Source organism: Musca autumnalis, unplaced genomic scaffold (assembly GCF_047663935.1).
Source record: "Musca autumnalis isolate F117 unplaced genomic scaffold, ASM4766393v1 scaffold_1, whole genome shotgun sequence".
Taxonomy (NCBI): domain Eukaryota; kingdom Metazoa; phylum Arthropoda; class Insecta; order Diptera; family Muscidae; genus Musca; species Musca autumnalis.
In genome coordinates, this window is record NW_027411644.1 from 19,118,105 (window position 1) to 19,141,313 (window position 23,209).

General features: G+C 38.9%; 1 long non-coding RNA gene across 1 annotated transcript in view; it reads right to left on the bottom strand.

Moving 5' to 3' along the window:
- Nucleotides 1-5,709: 5,709 nt before the first annotated feature.
- Nucleotides 5,710-23,209, bottom strand: part of LOC141394494 (uncharacterized) — a 33,429-nt gene continuing 15,929 nt past the window's right edge. Inside the window, exons 2-3 of the long non-coding RNA XR_012410445.1 lie at nt 5,972-6,137; nt 5,710-5,906 (exon numbers count right to left, since the gene is read on the bottom strand). This is a non-coding gene — a long non-coding RNA (uncharacterized lncRNA). The remainder of the gene's footprint in view (nt 5,907-5,971; nt 6,138-23,209) is intronic.

Consider the following 23,209-nt stretch of genomic DNA (forward strand, 5'->3'; position numbering starts at 1 on the left):
GTTTCATTTTTTTCTGTTCCTGTATGGGTGAATAGCAACGATTCATATATGTATATATGAAAGAAATGATAACAACAACAAAATCTGGGTACCTCAGACCTGCGGTTAACCTGAACAATTGGAAAAAGCGGGAAAAGAAAAAAAAAAACAACAAAACAACACTCGAAGCCCCGGAATTGGAATCGGCATATGTGTGTGAATTATGATTTATTTGCCCAGAACCAACACCACACACAGGCCACCAGACCACCATCACCACCACCACAATAGCACCGCTACACCTTTGCCAAGTAGAAATTGTAACAACAAAATTCCATTCTGAAGAAGAGGGAGATCCGCAAAGGTAGAAAGCAAGTGGGTCCCCACATTTCTGTTTAACTGTGTGTGTGCATGACTTGTGGGTGAGTGTGTATGGTAGAGGTGTGTTAGTATATCGGTGTTATCTTATCGCATTTGTTTTCAAAAGATAAGCAAGCCAATGATTGAAATTGCTCGGCATTTAAGCACTGCAACCAATATAAGTTAGTCTATTTGTTGTTTTTGCTGTTGTTGAACCAACACACTGCGCCGCCCGCCAGCCACACCATATGTGTGTTGAATTGTGTGTCGGATATATGGTAGGGATTGTAACTGATAACTATCGGTGTGCTACAAATTGCGCATGCGTGTTCAGTTTTATTTCATACCAAAATTCTACCTTGGTGTTTGTTTATACAATATGACAACTCATAACCACAGACATACGTGCATATCCGCAGTTCTTGTACACCCAGAGAAATGTTGGTCATTCATTTCAAAATAAAAGTATTTTTAGGGCGAACCCGAAACAGATACATATTTTCTTCTAAATAATCCATTTCACAAAATATTTTTGAGCCAGGGGTTTCTTCAACAAAAATTAGGGTGTTTTTTAACCTTTAAAGAAAGTAACGTTCATATAAACATCCCAGAAGTGACTAGTCAGACTTCTCGCATATCTATGAGTGCACCCCAATTCATATTAACTCAAGAATATGAGACCTACTTACTTACTTAGCTGGCCCATTACAGAACATTTGTTCCATAGACCGAACTAAGAAAAGATCTCCAAGTCTCTCTGTTTAGTGCTTCGCTTTTTGGAATACCGCGCCTTGTCATCTTTTTATCCACTTGCTTGCACCATCTATTCTTTGGCCTGCCGATTCTGCGTGCACCGCCATGTGGTATGTATTCATACGCCTTTTTAGCGGGTTCATCATCGCTCATTCTTATTATATGGCCTAGCCAACGCAATCGCTGCATCTCGATACGTTTAACTATATTGATGTCGTTGTATAGCAGATACAGCTCGTGGGTAATGCGACGTCGATATTCAACGTCAACGCAGATTGGTCTGTAGATCTTTCGAAGAATTTTTCTCTCAAACACGCCAAGCACTGCCTTATCTGCTTGTGCAAGTACCCATGCTTCGGAACCATACATCAGCACGGGTAGTATCAGTATTTTGTAAAGCGTTATTTTTGTTTGACGAGTTGTGGCTTTGTTTTTAAAGTGCTTACTTAAGCCAAAGTAGCATCTGTTGGCCAATTCAATTCTTGTTTTTATTTCACAACTGATATCGTTTGTTGTGTTTGCGGTGGTGCCGAGGTATACGAAGTCTTTTACTACCTCAAAATTACAGGAACCAACTTCAACAGTTGGTCCGATCTCAATGGACGCATTGCGCGCCGACACCATCAGCTTGGTCTTCTCACCGTTTACCGCCAGACCCACTTTAGCAGATTCTCCTTCGACCTTCATAAAGGTATCGGTTACTTATTTTACTGATCGTCCCATGATGTCTATGTCATCAGCATAAGCAAGTAACATGTGGCTGTTGGTGTAGATTGTGCCACTTCTTTTGACGTTTGCCTCTCGTATAACCTTTTCTAGCAGCATGTTGAAAAGATCACACGAAAGGCTGTCTCCTTGCCTGAAACCTCTTTTGGTACAAAACTCTTCGGAGAGGTTTTTTCCTATTTTAACTGAAGATCTTGTGTCAGTTAGAGTCATTTTACAAAGCCGAATGAGCTTTGCGGGGATACCAAATTCAGACATTGCTTGGAATACCATTGAACGTAGCGTGCTGTCGAAGGCTGCTTTATAATCGCCAAAAAGTGGTAGGAGTCGATCTGCATATCTTGGGTCTTCTCCAGAATTTGCAGCAGGGTAAATATCTGGTCAATAGTGGACTTGCCAGGACTAAAGCAGCATTGGTGTGGTACAATTATTTCGTTGACCATGGGCTTTAGTCGTTCGCACAATATCCCTGACACTATCTTTTTAGGCGATAGGGAGAAGACTTATGCCCCTATATATGGAGCATAAAGTCTTATCTCCTTTCTTATGGACGGGACACAGGATGCTCAGGTTCCAATCGTCGGGTACGCGTTCTTCCTGCCAGATGGAGCTAACTAGCTGATGCATACACCTTATCAGCCTGTCGACTCCGGTTTTAAACAGCTCGGCTGGTAGGCCATCAGCTCCTGCTGCCTTATTATTCTTCAGCCGGTTTATTGCTGTCTTTACCTTCTGGGATTGGATCTGTGTGTCTCCTTGCCTGAAACCTCTTTTGGTACAAAACTCTTCGGAGAGGTTCTTTCCTATTTTAACTGAAGATCTTGTGTCAGTTAAAGTCATTTTACAAAGCCGAATGAGCTTTGCGGGGATACCAAATTCAGACATTGCTTGGAATACCTTTGAACGTAGCGGGCTGTCGAAGGCTGCTTTATAATCGACAAAAAGGTGGTAGGTGTCGACCTGCATCTCTTGGGTCTTCTCCAGGATTTGCCGCAGGGTAAATATCTGGTCAATGGTGGACTTGGGACACAGGATTCTCAGGTTCCAATCGTCGGGTACGCGTTCTTCCTGCCAGATGGAGCTAACTAGCTGATGCATACACCTTATCAGCGTGTCGCCTCCGGTTTTAAACAGTTCGGCTGGTAGGCCATCAGCTCCTGCTGCTTTATTATTCTTCAGCCGGTTGATTGCTGTTTTTACCTCATCTTGGCTGGGTGATATACATTCAATACCATATTCTGGGATTGGATCTGTGGTATCTTCGTCCACTTCGCTACTATTGGTTACCAACAGTTTGGAAAAATGCTCTTTCAATATCCTTAGCACACTATCTGTATCAGTTACCAGATTACCTTGCTGGTCTCTACAGGAGGATGTGCCAGTTCCAAAGCCATCAGTTTGATGTTTCACTCTATGATAGATTTTTGGAATTCATTCGCTCTCCTGTACATCTCGATTAGTTCACACACTCGCTTTTCCATCTCCCTCTTTTTCCTGCGGAAAAGACGTTTCTCTTCTCTTCTTTTCTCCCGATACCTCTCTCGTGCGCTACGCGTTGCTACTGATTGTAAAGTAGCCCTATATGCCGCATTTTTCTCTTCGGTAGCAGCACGACACTCCTGGTCATACCATGGATACCTTGGTGGAGGCCTCTGGTATCCAAGTACTGATTTTGCGGCTGTTTGCATCGAGGGGGCAATTTTTTGCCATTGTCCTGATATGTTATCGGGACGAGGAGTGCTTTGATTAAGCAGTTGGGCCAGTTGAGTGGAATATGCTGTGGCTATCTGTTGTGATTGCAGCTTACCGATGTCCAACTTCCGTGTTGTGTCTGTTCGCACTCTGTTTGCTACGTTTAATCTGGTACGTACCTTTGCTGCAACAAGGAAGTGGTCCGAGTCTATGTTTGCACTTCGGAACGATCGTACATCCAACACGCTTGATGCATGTCTTCCATCTATCACAACGTGATCCACTTGATTTCTTGATCTTTGATCTGGCGACAGCCAGGTGCCCTTATGAATATCGAGATGCCTAAATCTGGTACTGCTAACTACCATGTTTTTTGCGGCTGCAAAGTCTATCAGCCTCATACCATTGTCAGATGTTTCACTGTGGAGGCTGAATTTCCCGACTGTTGGGCCAAAGATATTCTCCTTTCCAATTTTGGCATTAAAATCGCCTAGTATAATTTTAATGTCATGGGCAGGGCAACGGTCATAAGTTTCTTCTAAGCGCTCATAAAATATATCTTTGGTCTGTTCGTCCTTGTCTTCAGTGGGAGCATGAGCGCAAATAAAGCTGATGTTGAAGAATTTTGCTTTTAATCGAATTGCAGCGAGTCTTTCATTCACTGGGGTGAAGCTGGAGACCAGATGTTTTAACCTCCGACCAACTACAAATCCGCAACTAAACTCATGCCTTGTGTCATGGCAGCTATAATACAATGCGTCACCTTTAGATGTTGTTGTGACGCCTTTCCCATTTCATCGTATTTCCTGTATGGCAGTAATGTCGGCCTTGTACTTTTCAAGTACATCTGCCAATGCGAAGACTGCACCTTCTCTATAAAGAGGGCATTCGCAGATCATGGTCCTTAAAACATTTGCGGGGTTCCACAACTTTAGAGGGGTTTGTTTTTCTTTTCTTTCCTACTTACTTTTTATCGTCGAATCGGGACGGCGTGTTATAATGCTTCAGTCCAGTCAAAATAAATTCCTACAAAGCTGAATTTTGGTGGAAAGCTAGGGTTCACCATTAGAAGTAACGTCCTAAATGTCACCATCGACCCCCCTTGTGTGCAAACGAAGTTATTCAGGGTCAAAAGTCATTTTCTTGAGGCCTTATTCAGTTTTTAATTTTTCTCAAAAACGGTAAGCTTATCAGAAATCGACTAAAGTAAAAGTTGTAGGCTTAAAACTTATCTACAAGAATGATATTTTACACTTTTCAATAGGAGACACCATTCTTGAGATATCGTGATATAAGTGTCAAATTACACATGTGAAGAAGTAAGCCCCCTAAGAACACCATAAGACCTTCCGTTTAAAATAACGGCACCGTGTGTTAGGTATTTCCATAAGCTTTCAAACGATACCAACTTTGCAGTAATCGGTTCAGTAGAACCTGGTCTAACGCGGTTTTAAATCTGGCTTTTCGGGTCAAATAACTGGCGAACCGGATCCGCAGCCCATGAAAGTTGTACATTTCCGTAATCAGCGCAACAACCTTTTGACAAAAAATCCAAAAAAAAAATCGGAGAGTTTTCTTTCGGGTCGTTCCCGTTGTAGAGAATTTTTTTGTCTACAATATTTGCTCTAGCCACATTTTGATTAGACCCACAGTGTTTAAGAAAAAAATCTGAAAACCTAAAAAATCCCTAAGTATTGATCTTTGACCCCGAGAGATAGTTTTGCTGTCGAAAATGTGATGTCGTTTGGCCTGGGAATAAAATCAGAACATTCAGGGTGCAAAGCGGTATTTGGGCTGAATACCTATATTGTACATACCAAAAACTTGATATTGCAAAAAATTATAAAAACTAAGCTAAGATTTCTAAACACTTAATTTTTCGTGAGGGACTTTTAGACAAAATATTTCGACAAATTTTGAAGAAGGGTGTGGAGAAAAACTTGAAATTGCATATCCTAAAAATATTCTACTTTTTTGTTCATGGGCGATATATTAAGCATTTGTTATCATACAAACCTATTAGTCAGCAGAAAGAAATATATAGTCTGTTCCAGTACTGCAAGAATCTACAAATTTTTACTATCTTTTTCTTGTAGGTTCTGGAACAGAGCAATAATTTGTATATTTTTTTTAATTTTATTCTCTTACTTTCACTTTTGTTTTCATTCAAAAATAAAACAATTAATAATATCTACTTTATAATAATAATTCTTTATTTCATCTAAAAATTTTTTTCGAGTGTACTTCTGTTATGTTACCACACCAATATGTTGCATATGCTGTGTTCACTGTTCTGATTTTGTTCTTTTCTAAAAAGTCTCTACACACAGAGAAAAACCAAAAAAAAAACAAATTATTGTTTGTTTGTTTTTACGGCCAGCCATGTCACTCTGAAACTATAGCAAATAAAAACAATTTGTTCATAAAAAAAATACAAAAACAATGACTTAATTTATATTACCTGCATTTACATCGTAGAACTCAATTTGTGATGTTGCAACGAAATAAGAATCCCCGCTCAAAGTTCTTACAAGAAACACATTGTTGGGCTGACGTTAAGAAATTACTTCTTGAAATGTCCCCCTTCTTGATGAATTGCTGGGATTGTCATTGGACGCAGACGAATACTGAAAATTAAAAAGGAACACAATTACATATTTCTTCTATTATTTTCAATAAAAACTTTTCAACAAAAATTGAAATATAAAAATATAAATACATACATATATATTTTTAAGAAATTTTAGACCCTATATATATATAGAAATCTGATACGATTTTCAAAATTTTTTTATGATTCGTTTTTTTAGCGACAACAATGAAATGGTAAAAAAATGTTCATCGAATGCGGCTTTTGAAAATTTTTCGTAAAAACTCACCTTTGGCCCATACAAATTACTATGCGAACAAAGATCGCCCGGGTGGCACGGCTTAACCTAAAACGATCGTCATAAAATTTCATACGTATATAAGGTTTTTGGGTCACATGGAAAATAATTAGGGGGTCGCACTGTGGTTCCGCCCGTGGACAAAAATCGAAAAATGTATGTCGACAAGTTTTATTGCGATTGAAATAAATATTCTCTAAACACATTAAATTTGTTTTATCCAGTATAGTTAAGTCGAAGATGTTGAGATTTGTATGTGGTACCTTAAAAACGAAAAAAAAGATCCGCAATGCATTCGTGGCTTATGAGTGAAATTATAAAAAAATTAAGAGGTAAATTTGCAATTTCCAAAATAAAACTTGTTGTTGATGGCATTGACAATATTGCTCCGAAAAACAAATTTAAAATTCGTTTTCTAAGTTTCTTAAAAATAAATTATTTTTAAATGACTTTTTGTGCTATTTTAAATATCATTGCTACAAATTTATGTTGAGTTTTACTAAGTCCATATTTATATTAGGCAATTTTCCTTGCGGCAATTGTCAGTTTGAAGGAGAGAGAAGTGAGGCATATGGTAACCCTTTGCCTCTCAACACCCTCTCTCATCTACAAACTGGAATATGGACTAATGTTGGCTCCGTGAGGGCAAGTCCATATTTTCTATTTAAATACAGGGGAAAGTCTCTTGTTTACGAAAAAAAGAACTCCAGCTTCCACCATCTGCCACCCTTATACCACGCCTGTAAAATTGCCAAATTCCGAAATCGGGAGGTACGTTTATATGGGAGCTATACCTAAACTTGGACCTATATTCAACATTTATTGCAAGGAGGTATGGTGTTCCCTCAGAACTTAAAATACAAAATTACAGCCAAATCGCTTGGAAAATTTGGCTAAAATTGCCAAAATTCCGAAAATCGGGAGGTAAATTTATCTGGGAGCTATACCTAAACTTGGACCTATATTGAACATTTTTTGCACGGACGTATGATCATCCCTTCGAAGTCAAAATATAAAATTACAGCCAACTCGGTTAGAAAATCTGGCTAAAATCGTCAAAATACCGAATATAGGGAGGTATGTTTATATGGGAGCTATACCTAAACGTGAACCTATATTGAACATTTCTTGCAAGATGGTATGTTGTTCCCTCAGAACACAAAATGCAAAATTACAGCCAAATCGACTGGAAAATTTGGCTAAAATCGACGAAATATAAAAAAAATCGGGGGGTACCTTTATATGGGGGCTACACTCAAATGTGGACCTACATCCATTAAATTTCATTTTCTTCCTTTTACGTTATAAAACTATGTTTAAAATTTCGAGGCGTTAACTCGATTAGAACTATTTTTGGCACTCCTTTCCATACAAGTGGGACCACTGTGGGTCGGTCTAATGTATATGTATACTAGGTTGGGGTGATATGAATATCTTAAGAGGCGCTTCAGGCAGTATTGGCCTTGTGAAAGTGCAACCTTTGGTAATTTATCAATATTTTCACGAAAAAAATTGCACTTTCGCGATACTAAAACTGCCTGAAAGCGTTCCAATGATTTGAGATGTATTAGAGAGTTCTTAACTATTGTTTTGGCTACAATTATTGCCTTAGTTTAGGATCGAACATCTCAATGGTTTGGTTCTTATAGTAAAAATATCCAAAAAATGTGACATAAAATGGTGAATTTTTCTACATTTTGGACTTTTTGACCATGAAAACGTAGTTTTTTCTAGATAGCATGTTCAGAGAAATTGTAGCCTGAGACAATTGCGATTGAATTGAATTTTTGAAAATAAATGCAAATGCAAATAGTTTACAAACTATGAGGCTAAAAAATGTTCAAATTTTTCAAAACAAAAAAAAAACTGCAAATACGATTTTCACCGTAGACGTGGACTTTTTGTACAATCCTAATGTATACGTCTTTTTAGCGGGTTCATTATCACTCATTCTTATGACATGGCCTAGTCAACGCAATCCTTGTATCTCGATACGCTTAACTATACTGATGTCGTTCATATGTCGTCGATATTCACCGTCAACGCATATTGGACCGTAGCCAGTACTCTTCTTTTATAATTTACATCGAATATTGTTTGTTGTGTTTATGGCGGTGCCGAAGTGGACGAAGTCTTTAACCACCTCAAATATATAGGAACCATTTTCCTCAGTTGGTCCGAGTTCTATGGACGATACCATCAACTTGATCTTATTGTACTTAACTGCCAGACGCACTTTAGCAGATTTTCTCGGCCTTCTTAAAGGTTACCAGTTATGTCTTATACCGATCGTTTGCATCTCGTATAACCTTTCCCAACAGAACATAGATCAGGTCAAGCTACAGGTTGTCTCCTTTTCTGAAACCTCCATTGGTACTGAACTGTCTGAGAGGTTCTTTCCTATTTTAACAGAGGATCGGATATCAGTTAATGTCATCTTACGAAGCCGAATGAGCTTTCCTCACATGGCTTGGAACTCCTTTGCTTTGGGCCTGTCGAATGCTGGTTTATAATCCACAAAAATGATAAGTGTCGATCCGCAACTCATGTGTCTTTTGCAGAATTTGCCGCAGGGAAAATATCTGGTCTTGGTCGGGCGGTATACACTCAATAAAATTTTCTGGGATCGGATCTGTGGTATCTTCGTAGTCTTCGGTAGTATTGGATACCAACAGTTTGGAAAACTGTTCTTTACATATCTCGAGCACACTATCTGCACCAGTTACCAAATTTCCTTGCTTTGATGTTTCACTCTTTGCTAAAATGTTCGGACTTCATTCTGGCTCATGTCATCTGGATTTTTTCTTACTCCCGCTTTTCCATTTCTTTTTTTTTCTTACTTTTCTCCACTCCACCTGATACGCGTTGCTACTGATTGTAGATTATATGTCGCATTTTTCTCATCGGTAGCAGCACGGCACTCCTGGTCATACCACCGGTTCCTTGGTGGAGGTCTCCGGCACTCAAGTACAACTTTGCCACGGTGCTGATATATTATCAGAACGAGAAGTGCTTTCATTAAGCAATTGGGAAGTTGATTGGTGTATGCTGTACCTACTTCTTGTGATTGCAGCTTACCATTGTCCAACTTCTGTGTTGTATATGTTCGTACTTTATTTGGTACGTTTAATCGGGTACGTATGTACCTTTGCTATAATTGCTTCTCGGAACGCTCCATGAATGTCTTCCATCTATCACAACGTGATCAATTTGATTTCTTTTATTAACCTGGACGCAGCCAGGTAATATTAATAATTGTTCCACAAACACCCCAGAAGGGACAAGGGAGTCTTCTCTCATATCAATGAGCGCACTCCGATTCATATTAGCTCAATGATATGGGCCCTAATGTTTATCGACGAGTCCGAACGGCTTGTCCTAAGACACCACTTGTAGGGAAGTTTTTACATGGCTGAAATACTCAAGAAATGTCACAACCATTACTGAGGGGTGGCACCCGGACACAGCCAGGTACCGTTATGAATATATAAATGCTTAAATCGGATGCTGCTAAATACAATGTTTCTTTCCGTGGTAAGATGTTTCACTGTGTAGACTGAATTTCCTGACTGTTGGACCAAAGCTATTCTCCTTTCCAACTTTGGCATTAAAATCGCCTAGAATAGTTTTAGAGTCATGCGCAGGACAATCGAAATAATGTTCGTAGACCTATACTTATATATATCAAAATTAATGCCTCCACGAGCTGAGTCGATCTGAATATGTCCTTACGTCTGTCCATTTAAATTTTGTAATCAAGCTACAGGTGGCAATTTTGATCGGATCATCAGTAGAAAACTGTACCTTTACAATCATGCACAATGGGTTGGCGTAGGTTGTCAAACAACGAAGATAAAACCCTGGTGACGGATAACTTTAGTATATTTCTAAAATAAATGTTTACCATTGAAAAGCTTATGCACATATGTAGTGATGTACGGTATCACATAGGCGGCCCGTCCCGACTATATCCTTTGCACACCTGTTTCATAGTATGTTGCTCTTTGGAGGATTTTTTAAGGTTCTTATCGGTGTACCAACCCGCGTCGCATTACATCTCACTAGCCTTAAACTGGTGTTAAAGGCATCACCCCTGGTGACAACACGGGGAGGTCAGTATTCAGTCAGTATTCGGTTCGAGCCCTTCATCCACTACATATGGTGCCATAGGGGTTTTTACACCTATCGGGCAGTTTTCTAAAGCAGTATGGACTTGCCTCTGAAATTAACTTTTACCGTCATAATTGAGGCAGCAAATTCAAGTAGCTTCATCAAAAATCAAAGTGATGCGAGAGCAGGTCTTAAAGCGAACTTATGCGAAATTTTGTGTGGGAGGAACCCGAAGGATTGGACAAATATAGTCCATATTCAAATCTGGTAAATATATTAGGATGTATAATGTATGAACCAAATTGGTCACTCCCTTCAAGAGTTAACGTGGCCACAGTTTTTCCGAACATTTTTGAATTTTTGTGGGGGAGGTACCTGAAGGACTGAACCGATATGGCTTATCTTCGAACTTAAACTAAGTTTGAACAAAATATTACGAAGGCCAAATTTTGGACCAAATCTGCACATCCGTTCGAGAGTTATCTTGCGCTCCAACCCCTACACACAGTGTCACAGAGGCTTTTTGCACCTTTCAGGCTAGTTTCTCAGGAAGTATGGACTTGCCCCTGATGAAACTTGTACCATCGTATAGAGGGCAGTGAATACAAGTTGTTACAGCAAAAATCGAAGCAGAGCAGGAGGTACCCGAAGGAATGAACAGATTGAGCCCATAATGCAACTTTTTTAAGTCTGGTAGAAATTTCACGATGTGCAAAGTATGGATCAAATCGATTACTCCCTTCAAGAGTTACCGTGCGGACAAATTTTCCGAACATTTTCGAAATTTTGTGGGGGAGGTACCGGAATGAGTGGACCAATATAACCTATCTGCGAAATTAAACTAAGTTTGGACAAAATATTGCGGAAACCTAATTTTGGACCGAATCGGTTGATCCGTTCGAGAGTTATCCTGCGCTCTAACCAGCCAGACAGACAGACGGACGGACATGGCTAAATCGAATTTCGTCCAAACATACTTGGGGTCTAAAACCATTATTTCGATGAGGCACATTTTGCCCGTATGAAAGTGTATATAGCCTCGTTAGCATATATGCTGAGGCTATAAAAAACGATTCGATCCGATGCCCTAACGTACACTTCTGTGAATGATTTTGAAATTTTTTGTGTGCGGTAGCGAAAATAATGGACGGATATAGTTCATATATCTCAAAGTGCAAAGTTTGGACCAAATCGGCACATACAAAATTAGTTTCGTAGATGTGGCTACACAAAAAAGTTGTTATTAAGAAAACTGCACAACAGTGATTGCGATTGTAATACATACATATTTCGAGAATATTGCTTCTTCTAAGTTCTTTGCTGAAAGACTAACAAGTGTTCCCGTCTTTGTAACTTCCACTTTTAAATCATAATAAATAAATCGATAATCAAGCTAAAATTCCAAGGTATCGACACTTTTCATGCGAATAAAATTGGTTCTAATCCAATAGTTTGACTGTACAAATGACTCGTTGAAAAAAGTTTGCATCATATAGTAAATGACGCATTTGACGGCAGTGACGGGGTGGTAATTACAGACTATTTGCCCATTGTGCAATAACGCTTAATTGGCATCATAAAACAAATTCTTGATGGCATTGTACTTGTTTTTCTATTCTGTTACTCGGCTGTTGTTCTCTACTCTTCTCTTTCGGGGTATTTAGTTTTAGATTTTATGATGACTTCAATAAATAAAGTGGAATTAGTAAACAGTTTTATAATATTCTCCACACATGGCTGACTGTACATGGGTTAGTCTATATACCGACAATATGTACATATACTGTAGAGTAAATATATAAAGTACATAAGCATGAAGTGGCAAAAGTTATTAAGCAATTTGTTGTTATGCGGTTAAATGGGGTTACAGGAAAGGAAACTTGTTGGATATTATTTTCAAAAATTTGTTATTCTTTTTGCCGTCGTATTTTCCAAGTTTTCTGTTTAAGCTGTGTATGTGTCCCCACCTTTCGACTTTGTTCCCAATTTTGTTGATCATCTCTTCAATCATGCCATCACCACCACCACCAACCACAACCCATATTGGTCAAGTGACAACAAACCTGAAGTGACTGTTATCGACGTCTAAAAATCAAAATTGAAACTCTTGAAAAGTATTGCTCAAGTTTTTCTTTTTTTATTTCGCCCCAAAAAAATGACTTGACTTTGGGACAGGTGCTTCAATCAAATTTATTTTAGTTTTATTTTTGTCAAAACGAAAAAAAAGAAATAATAAAAAAGTAATAATAAAAGACACACAAGCCAACACTTTTGATTTCATTGCAGTGTTAAGAGAACCGTCCTCGAAAAACAAATATGGGTCCTCAACCCAAAATCTACAACAACAACAGCAGCAGCAACAACAATTTGTGAACAATAAAAATATGACTTCACAGTCATCGATTCATCGAAATGAATTTTGTGGCTCCCTTATCAGTTCACAATTCACAGTACTTGAGGTGAGACCCGCTACCACCACCCCTTTCTGCACCTCCTTCCATTATGAAAGGCACAAAAAAGTACCCATTTTATTCACAAAAAAAAAAAAAAACAATAACAACAATTGCTGGTAATGAGGCAAGAAGTTAAAGGTACAGTATCTGAAAATAACGATCGCTTGACGTTATAAATTCATCAATAAGAATTGGACGTTTTTGTTGTGGTTTTTGATGGGATTTCGATTATTTATTTAGTTGTTGTTGCTTTTTTTGCCGTGTTGTGCTGTTGATGTTGTTTGTCGTATGTCGGATGGGATAGTCAAATGTTCGATTGTACTCAATAAAATACAAATTTAGTGAAGTGTTGTTCCTGATAAGAATTTAAGGGCAAAGTTATTATTAAACCCACCAAGAGCAGTCTTAACGTCCTCACGTATCCAATACTATGGGTGAATGCAACAACATCCATTTGTTACACGTGTACCGAGGTTTGGTAATACTTTTTCAAGTGACTAATAACTAGACAGAGAAATTTTATGCAAGCCCTATTTTTGGTCCGATTCATGTACAATTTTGGGACTGGGCATATATTTGGCTTCTGATTAAATTGCAATCGAAACATATGATATATACATATGACATATGCAAAAAATAATATGTGCATATGCAAAATTTATGCATTTTACATATTTTCTTATACAACAAATATTTCAATAATAGTAACAAAAATGTTTGTGTGTACAATTTTTTTGTTTAAAATTCTCTTCAGACAAATCAATAAAATAGAGAAATGTATAACCACAGCCACAACCTTCAAGTTACCGAAAAACGGGAAGGTATCGTTCTATCTATCGTTCGGGCTATATGAAGACTTTAGCCTATACCGAGAAATTTCAGGTGGAAAGTTCTATACCCCCAAGGAAGAATTAATACCAAATTTCAGCCATTTTGGAGGGATATTGAGGCCAGAACCGTTAATATACCAGAAATCCTGAGGTACCGTTCTATGGGGGCTATATGAAGACCGGGACCTATACCATCAAATTTCAGGTGGAAAGTTTTATACCCCAAGAAAGACATAATACTAAATTTCAGCCATTTCGGAGAGATATTGAGCCACAACCGTCAAAATACAAGAAATCCGGAGGTACCGTTCTATGGGGGCTATATGAAGACGTTGGCCTATACCGAAAAATTTTAGGTGGAAAGTTTTTTTTACCCCCAAGGAAGACTTAATACCAAATTTCAGCCATTTCGGAGGGATATTGAGGGCACAACCGTCAAAATACCATAAATCCGGAGGTACCGTTCTATGGGGGCTATATGAAGACGTTGGCCTATACCGAGAAATTAATATCAAGAAGAATTAATATCAAATTTCAGCCATTTCGGAGGGATATTGAGGCCACAACCGTTAAAATACCAGAAATCCGGAGTTACCGTTCTATGAAGACGTGGACCTATACCGACAAAGTTCAGGTGAAAAGTTTTATACCCCCAAGTTTTATAAAACGAGTTTCTTTTTAATCAGATTTTCTCTACGACCATCCTAACAATATATGCATTTGCATGGGATTCCGCTGTCTACTAATAACAAATGTGACACTATTTTTTTTTTTTTAAATAAATTTGTCAGGTACCTCAGGCAATTTGAACTTTTTCGATTGGAAGTCCTCTGGAAGATCAATAACACTGTGAACACAAATTTTGGGGCAGAGTTAATTCCTTTTGGAAATGAAAGCCCTTGGTGAATATATTCAGAATCCCAAAGGACAGATCCGCCGTGAGTAGAACTTCCGTGTTATGGCGTGACGAAGTTTTTGCTAGAGACCCTGTAATCCATCAGGAATTAGCGTTATATCTTTGTTCACTGTTGTTATACCCTACACCACTATGTGGTAAGGGGTATTATGTGTTAGTGCATTTGTATGTAACATACAAAAGGAAGCGAGATAGACCCATAGTTCCTTCTAGGGATATACATAGAATCACTTTCTGAGTCGATTTATGCATGTCCGTCCGTCCGACCGTTCGCAACATACAGGTCGCATTTGTTGACCGATTTCGCTGAAAATTGGGGAATACCATTTTTTTAGCCGTCGGAAGATCAAGTTCGAAGATGGACTATATCGGTCCAAGTTTTGGTATAGCCCCCATATAACGGTACCTCCCGATTTAAGGTATTTTAAGGATCTTAGCCGCATTTGTTGCCCAAACCAGCTGAAATTTTACATTTGAGGTTCCCAATGGCCGCGAAATTGCTCCACTAAAAATTGTCAAGATAGGTCCACGGTTCGGTATAGTCCCCATATAACGATACCTCCCGATTTAAGGTATTTTATGGATCTTAGCCACATTTTTTGCCCAAACTAGCTGAAATTTTACATTTGAGGTTCTCAATGGCCGCGAAATTGCTCCACTAAAAATTGTCAAGATAGGTCCACGGTTCGGTATAGTCCCCATATAACGATACCTCCCGATTTAAGGTATTTTAGGGATCTTAGCCACATTTTTTGCTTGAACTAGCTGAAATTTTACATATGTGGTTCCCAGTGGCCACGAAATTTCGCCACTTAAAATTGTTAAGATAGGTCCATGTTTTTTTTGTAGCCCCCATATAACGGTACCTCCCAATTTTAGGTATTTTAACGATTTTCCCCAAATATGGCTCCAATTTGCCATTTGGAGTTTAATGAGTTCAAAAAATTTACTTTAATATTTGTTTTGGGTTATTAAAAAACTTCTCCACCAAGAATTATGGACATACATATCTCCACGTTTTGATATAGCCCCGAATTTTGGTATAGCTTCCATATTAAAGTACCGCTAGATTTTAGGCACTCTGCAGTTTTTATATACTTTTTATACCCTATATAAGCTAAGCATTTGCGTATGTATACTAATTATTCCATTTTTACATATTTCGACTGGTGTAGGGTATTACATAGTCGGCCCCGCCCGACTTTGGTCTTTTCCTACTGGTTTTAGCTTATTTTTGAGATGACACGTCTTCAGTCAAATCGAATGAGGATTATTTTCGTAGAGACCTTCGACCTTCTAACTCGCTTCGTTCAATGTCCTTTTCGTCCTTTATTTTAAGAGCCGCTATAAAAGCACCACAAGATGACGTTTTTCAGCTTCGAAATGTTCTTCAAAAATGTCGCTCAGAAAATTTTAGATATGGCTCTCATTGACAAATAATCCATTTTGTCGCGTTTTCATTGTCATTTTTGACATTTACCCCTGTTTGTTGGAGGTACCACTTGGGGAAAGGACACGGAGTTTTTGCTTACTACACACAAATCAGTTAGACGCTCGGTCCTAAAATACGCAACCCCCGTTTGGACTTCATTTTTAACCGACAACCAGTGCAAACCACCCAAAATAACGCCCTACGAACCGGCTCCGGATGTGTGCAGATGTCGCGTGTGGACCATCTGCATCAAGAGACAAGGATGCTGTCAGTGCAGCAACATAATGTGTTGCTTCTCAACCACCATATTGTGGGGCAGGATCCATCCCTTTGGCACATCCGGAAGGACAACCGGCGTTACACCCCCGATTGCATCGTTGAAGACGCTTCATACTCACGCAGTCCCTCAAGCTGTCAACTCATATGAAGTAAATCGAGTCCTGCAATAACATCCTCCAACGCTTGCAGACGTCGAGTAGTCCCTGCCCACAGCCACCACAACTTTTCTAGCACAACTGCGATCTGATTGGTCAACATGATCATTGCGTACCAAGCCAGAATTATTCCAGGCGTCGAGGATATCTGCCCACAGTGCAGGCAGGGACCGCACGACACGACACATATTTTCACATGTCCAGATTGACCTACAAATTTACGCCCAATCGATCTGTAGTGCCGACCTGTTGAAGTAGCAAGCTTTCTGCAACTCCCCATTCAAAATACTATCATCCCTTCACTTAACCAACAAACTCAATAATTCATCATCCACACATCCCATCAAAAACACACACCAACCTCATATTGTATTCTTGCAGCACAATATTTTGATTTCTTTTTTTTTTGGGGAAAACCGGGCGAATCAGCTGAAGTTACAACAACAACCAATCCCACAGCGGCCTGTTCTATGCACCGGATTGACTCGGAGGAATCTACTACCAGGTGTTTGTGTTCGTATATATTTTCACCGTGGGAGCGGCAATAGTATATCTCGGAATGTCTGCTCCGAGCGATAGGAGTTAGGTTGCTGCTTGCTGGATCTCCCAGGTTGTCTTCAACTTGTCGTCGTGATACGAGACACCACCGCAGTCTCCCCAACAACAAACGCAGCATCTAACACCACTAGTTGTTCTTCAGCGCCCCGAAAATGTATCATTCCGGGAATTCAATTGCAACGGTCTCCGCAACCAAGCTAGCGAAATCGTGGCCTTTATGAGTCGGAGGAACATCGTGAATCACCTGAAGCTTGCAACGTTATGATGGTTACAACGTTTTGCGGAAGAACTGTACACGAAGCTAAGGAGGAGGACTTGCATTTCTTAAACACCAGACTTCAATCAGCAGGGGACTTCATCAAAAGCTTTGGCATTCAGCCATCTACAATAACCAGAGGGGTTCAGCGCTGGCCAAGCAAATTGATAGCTCCACATTTTTCACGCTGAAGGATGACGCTTTTGCGAGGATAAGAGGAGATTACCCCACCTCGCCAGACATTACTGTTGTGGATCCCGGCCTGATAAATGACGTATCCTGGCAACCCATTATTTCCCTCGACTCAGACCACTCATTCGATCTTCGTCTCCGCAAACAGACCACAATACCTCACAGCCTCTAACCACAATACTTCTCTGAACCATGGAAAAGTTGATTGGCAAGGATCCAGAGAATGCCGCTTCAGAGAGCCAACCATTACCTCAGATCCTCGGATAGCTGAAAGAATTTCCAGGCCATCATCACCACCCGCTACATTCCTATATGCTAGAATACCCGAAAATAGACTAAAATTCGCAGCAATGGCGATGGTGGCTAGACCACATGAAGCAGGGCACCAATTTTAGAGGATTTAGTAAATTGTTGGCAACGGTTAAATCATTCTCCCATCCGGGAAAAAGAAATGATAGAACGAATATTACTTTCAATGACGTTATAGTAACAAATCCGAAGAAATGCGAGTGTTATTTTTACCGGCAGTTTATAGTGAACTCCGAGAGTGATATGGTGAAGAGGAGTGGGGATCGCCCTATAAGAGCCCTCCCAGCCGAGTAGGTACCAACACAATTTACGATGAATAATTTTGCAGATGTTATCCGAAACTCGAAATCATCCCAAGCATTAGACCCACACAGAATCTCAATGGTAATGCTTAAGCGGTTGAATGAACCCGGGGTTGAGTATTTAACAAGTGTCGTCAATCTATCGTTAGCCACCCTTATTGTACAAAAAGCCTGGAAAGTTGGCCGGGTTCTTCCGCTACTGAAGGCAAGGATTCCAGCAGTGGTGCATTGTACAGCCCAATCTTCTTCTTGTCTCCAGTAGCAACGTTTCTAGAGGCACTGCTCCTCCGCATGATGAAAAGAAGTTTCCCAGTTGCTCAACATCAGCACGGGTTCCGGAAAATACACAGCACCATAACAGTATTACACGCCATATAAACACATAACAGCCGGAACTGAACCGGAGCACGATCCTCGAACTTTTGAGAGGGAGGTACCCGAATGTATCCCAATATAGTCTATATTGTATCCCAATAGGGTCTATATTGATGTACGTTGGGAAATTTTGTGTGGGAGGTACCCGACGGAGTGGACGAATATAGCCCATATTCGAAGTTCATCAATGTCTGGACGAAATATTACACCGTCCGACAATTTTCAAAAAATTTTGTTACACTTGAACTACATAAGCTTGAAAGTATAGGCAAAATGGAGTATAATGGTATTTTTAATTTTTCGTTTTCTCATCGTTTTGACCTTTTAGAGGTCAAAATTTTTCAAAAAAAAAATATTTTAAATACTTGTAATCATCGTACGATGCTGGTATTGGTGTCATATTAAAGAGGAGAGTATAGGCTTTATATAATAATTATAAATTATTGCATTCCAGGATAAAAAGGACATAAAAAATAACCTTGAAAAATTAAGTCAAAAGTGAGCATTTTGACAGGCGCATATCTCCTAAACCGCGAAGAATTTTAATTTGCTCATGGAGGCAAAGTTGTAGCTCTTGTCAGATCGATCTTTCCAGTCCCTTTTCCCAAAGGAACTAGTTTTTAAATATAGACCCATAGTTCCGAGTCAGACAAAGTTCCAGAAATTTTCTCTTTTAGCGTTCTTTACGTTCCAAATAGTTCTGAGACCGAAATAGTTCAACGAATCATTCCCTTTCGTCGCTACCGAAATATTTTCATGGTTTGGTGAATAAATTGACAAAAAAAAAAACATTGCAGCGAATAAAGAGCAACGACGAAAGATCGAAGTAGGCGTTAAATTGAAGTAACGAGAAGAACGACAGGAACTATAAAAAGCAAGTGGATATAGTTCCTTGTCCGAAATAGTTCCTTGGAACTAGTTCGTCCCGGAACTACACAACTCTAGTATAAACCCATAATTTTGATGAGACACATTTTCATCGTATCAAAGTGTATATTATTAGTCTAAAGGCTGAAGGTATGTATAATAAAACTACATCCACCCCATTCTACAACGATTTTGCTTACAAATATGTTCTCTGTTGTTTTGGGGTGGTTATGTTCTCCTCCAAGCCCAAGGGTGGGTGGAGTTCTTCTGTGCCATTTACCAAAACAAAATATGGCTTTTATAAAACGAATGACGCAGATTTTCCATATTTGTGTGCTAGAACCCCATTTAGAATGGGAGTCGGAGGGAAGGGAAAGCTAATGTAGTTTTGCCATTACCACAGTGCCACCATTAACCTGTTGGTGATATTTTACAACGCAGATGCATTAGGAAAACGCAAACGAACAACAACAACCAGCTCCGACACAGATCTCATATTTCATTTTTGTTAATTATTGTGGTAGTCGGAGTTGCATTATCGCCGTAGGCATAACAAATGATTTTTATGATTAGTTTCCTTCAGAAAAAAATGTTTATTTGAAATGAAATAAATTAGGTTAATTCATGTTTTCAAAACAGAAATCAAATGTTCTAAATATGCTGGCTCATAAATGAATTCACTTCTTGTTGATGACCCAGCAACCCCTACACTTAGCTACTGGAACATTTATGCTCGCTCCCAACTCTTGAGGAGGTGAAACATTAAAAAAATTAGCAAATTTATTTTAATAATCTCAAAAATGTTAATTAATTTGCCGCACAAGAACAGTGAATGGTTAATGCTGCGGTGATACTCTCTCTCTCTCTTTCTATCCGATCATGTGGCCTAACCAACTCCAAGTGTTGCACGTGAATACAATTTGAGATAATGATAATTGCAAACATGCATCATGTTCTATAAATCATGTCTAGTTGCATTAATGCCACTGCTGTTGCTGCTGCAAATCTTGAAAGCCTTTAAGATTGCGGAAACATCCAGCGGAGTCATGAATCCAAACGATATGGCATTTAGTATTTTTCTTCTTCTTATTTTGTTTTGTGTCTTGACTATGACGTACGTGACTGTTTAGAATGTGAATGATTAATACGAATCACCAATTCTGACACAAATTATAGATATTCAGTTTTAAAATCTTCCATTTAATGTTTAATGCGGATGAATAGTTTTGACTTACGCAATGTGGTTTTGGTGTTTAGTTTGAAGTAGGAGAGAAAATTCAGTTAGTGTAAGAAAAAAATAAAAAGCAAGGTTTTTTAACATTTTAATGGCAATCTAAAACAAAAAAATAATTTGGGATTTAGGAATTCATTTCAAGAAATGTATGAGCAAAACGCAGGAAGTTTGTAGATTTTTTTTAAGAAATATGAAATATCAAAGCTTAAGCAATATGCTATGATCGTTTCGCTGTTGGCTATTCAGATGTTAGTGATGTTAGTGGCTAGACAGACAGATGATTGAAGTTACATTATTGAGTAATTGCATATGCGAATTAATTTGAAATTTTTATTCTTCCCTCCAGTATAGAAAGAGAAAGATTTTTTATTTTCACGATGGTTATTATGTATCTGGCATAGCATTATGTTGACATTTTTAGCATAAGCGCACTCAGTACGGTTTGACGTACGAGCATGTGTTGGGTTGTCTACAATGACTTGGAAACATTTATTCGATATTGCATGACACCTATCCACAAATAAGGTTTGTTCTCATTGGATCCCGTGCCGATCGGTGCAAGAAATTTCGAAAAAATACGATCACGGTATTTCAAAAACGTTTACAAGGTCGTCGCAGGTGACGAATCATTGATCTATAAACAGAACATTCTGTTGAAGAGTTCAAAAACTACGTTTTGGAGGTGTCACAATCGGAGCGGAAAATTGGTTTGAGCGCATTGAAAAGTTTATAAATCATGCTGGAGAATAATTTAGAAAACAATAAATCCTTTCCTATAATAAATATTCGCGTTTTCATTATTAGACCAGAAACTTATATAGTAACCCTCGTATATTATTTGACAGAATTCTTAAATATTGAAGGAATTCTTAAATTTGAATTTTTCGATATGATCTCCTACCTCTACGGGGTGTTCATTCCTCCAAAACAAAAAAAAAACAAGGTTGGAAGAAGGAAAATAATAAAAACGGTACAGAGCCTAAATAACCCAGGACACGTATTCTACATGCGAATCACACCCCGTCACCATCAAGCGATCGTGAGCAAACATCTCCAACATACGCGGGAGCCTTCACAGAGGGAAAAAGTCGATTCCAAACCAACAACTTATGGTGTGTTCATAATTGTTTTTTACCACGGCTGTTGTTATTTTCCTAAATCTGACCACTAATGGTGGTTGAGCACATGTGTGCTCAACTTTTAATATTTTGACCACAAGCATATTCACTTTGACCACGGTACTTTGTCAACTCTCGATACCGTTGACAACATCTCGTTGTTTAATTGACAACGGTGTGCTCATTTCGACAACAAACGGAGTTGATACACTATCGACAACGGATGTGGTCACTTTTTCTCTGGGTGAAGCCATGTCTGAATTTGGTACCGCCGCAAAGCTCATTTGGCTTTGTAAAATGACTTTAACTAATGACACAGTTTACACCAATAGACATATCGCTTATTATACCCTTAGCCTTTAGGCTACAAAGGGTATATAAACTTTGATACGACCAAAAATGTGGGGTTTTAGACCCCAAGTATGTTTGGACGATATTCGTTTCAAACAATTTGGAGTCGATTTAGCCATGTGCGTCCATCTGTCTTGCAGTCTGTCTGTCTGGCTGGTGCTCACGATAAATCTCGAACGGATCAACCGATTCGAACCAAATTTTGGGTATCGTAATATTTCTCTAACTTAGTTTAAGTTCGAAGATGGACCATATCGGTCCACTCCTTCGGATACCTCACCCACAAAAGTTCTAAATTTTCTGTAAAGTGGTGTGAACGATTACTCTCGAAGGGAGGAAAATTCGGATAAAGTGAAGTTTAAGAGCACCTCGGGGATCGTTTTGAAATTTCTTGCAGCAGGTTGTCCTTGCGGCTCCCTTTACGACGGTACAATTTTTTTCGAGCGCAAGTCCATACTTCCTGAGTTAATGCCCTTAAAGCTCCAAGAAACCCTGACGGCACCAAGCAAAATGGCAAATCCACAAGATAACTCTCGCGGGGAGTTTCTGATTGGTGCAGACTTTGCACATCGTATATTTCATCCAGTCATGTATCAGGTTGGAATAAGGACTATATCGGTCGACTCTTTCGGGTACCTTCCACACAAAATTCGGAAAAAGCGAAGTTAAAGCTCCTCTTGGATCGTTTTGATTCTTTTTTCAGTAGGTTGTCATATTCACCCCATTTACAACGGTACAATATTTTCCAGAGTAAGTCCATACTTCCGAGATAATGGCCCAAAAGTTGCAAAAATCTTGCCAGCACATACTAAAATGGTTATTGTGCAAGATAACTCTAAAACTTTTTAAGACTTTCTTCCCAACTTAGTTGAACGTAATTTAATATGTACTTCGAGTTCTCTATGGATCAGAAGTTTGTTTGTATACGCCGATGATTTGGTATTGCCCTGCACCACGTATTTTAAAGCAAATTCGTGATTGTTGTGATTGTGTTTTTTTTTTGTCAGCGGCTGAGGTTATATCTCCGTAAGCACAGCTGACTGATACTAAGAATACTTGTTTACACAAGTGGTT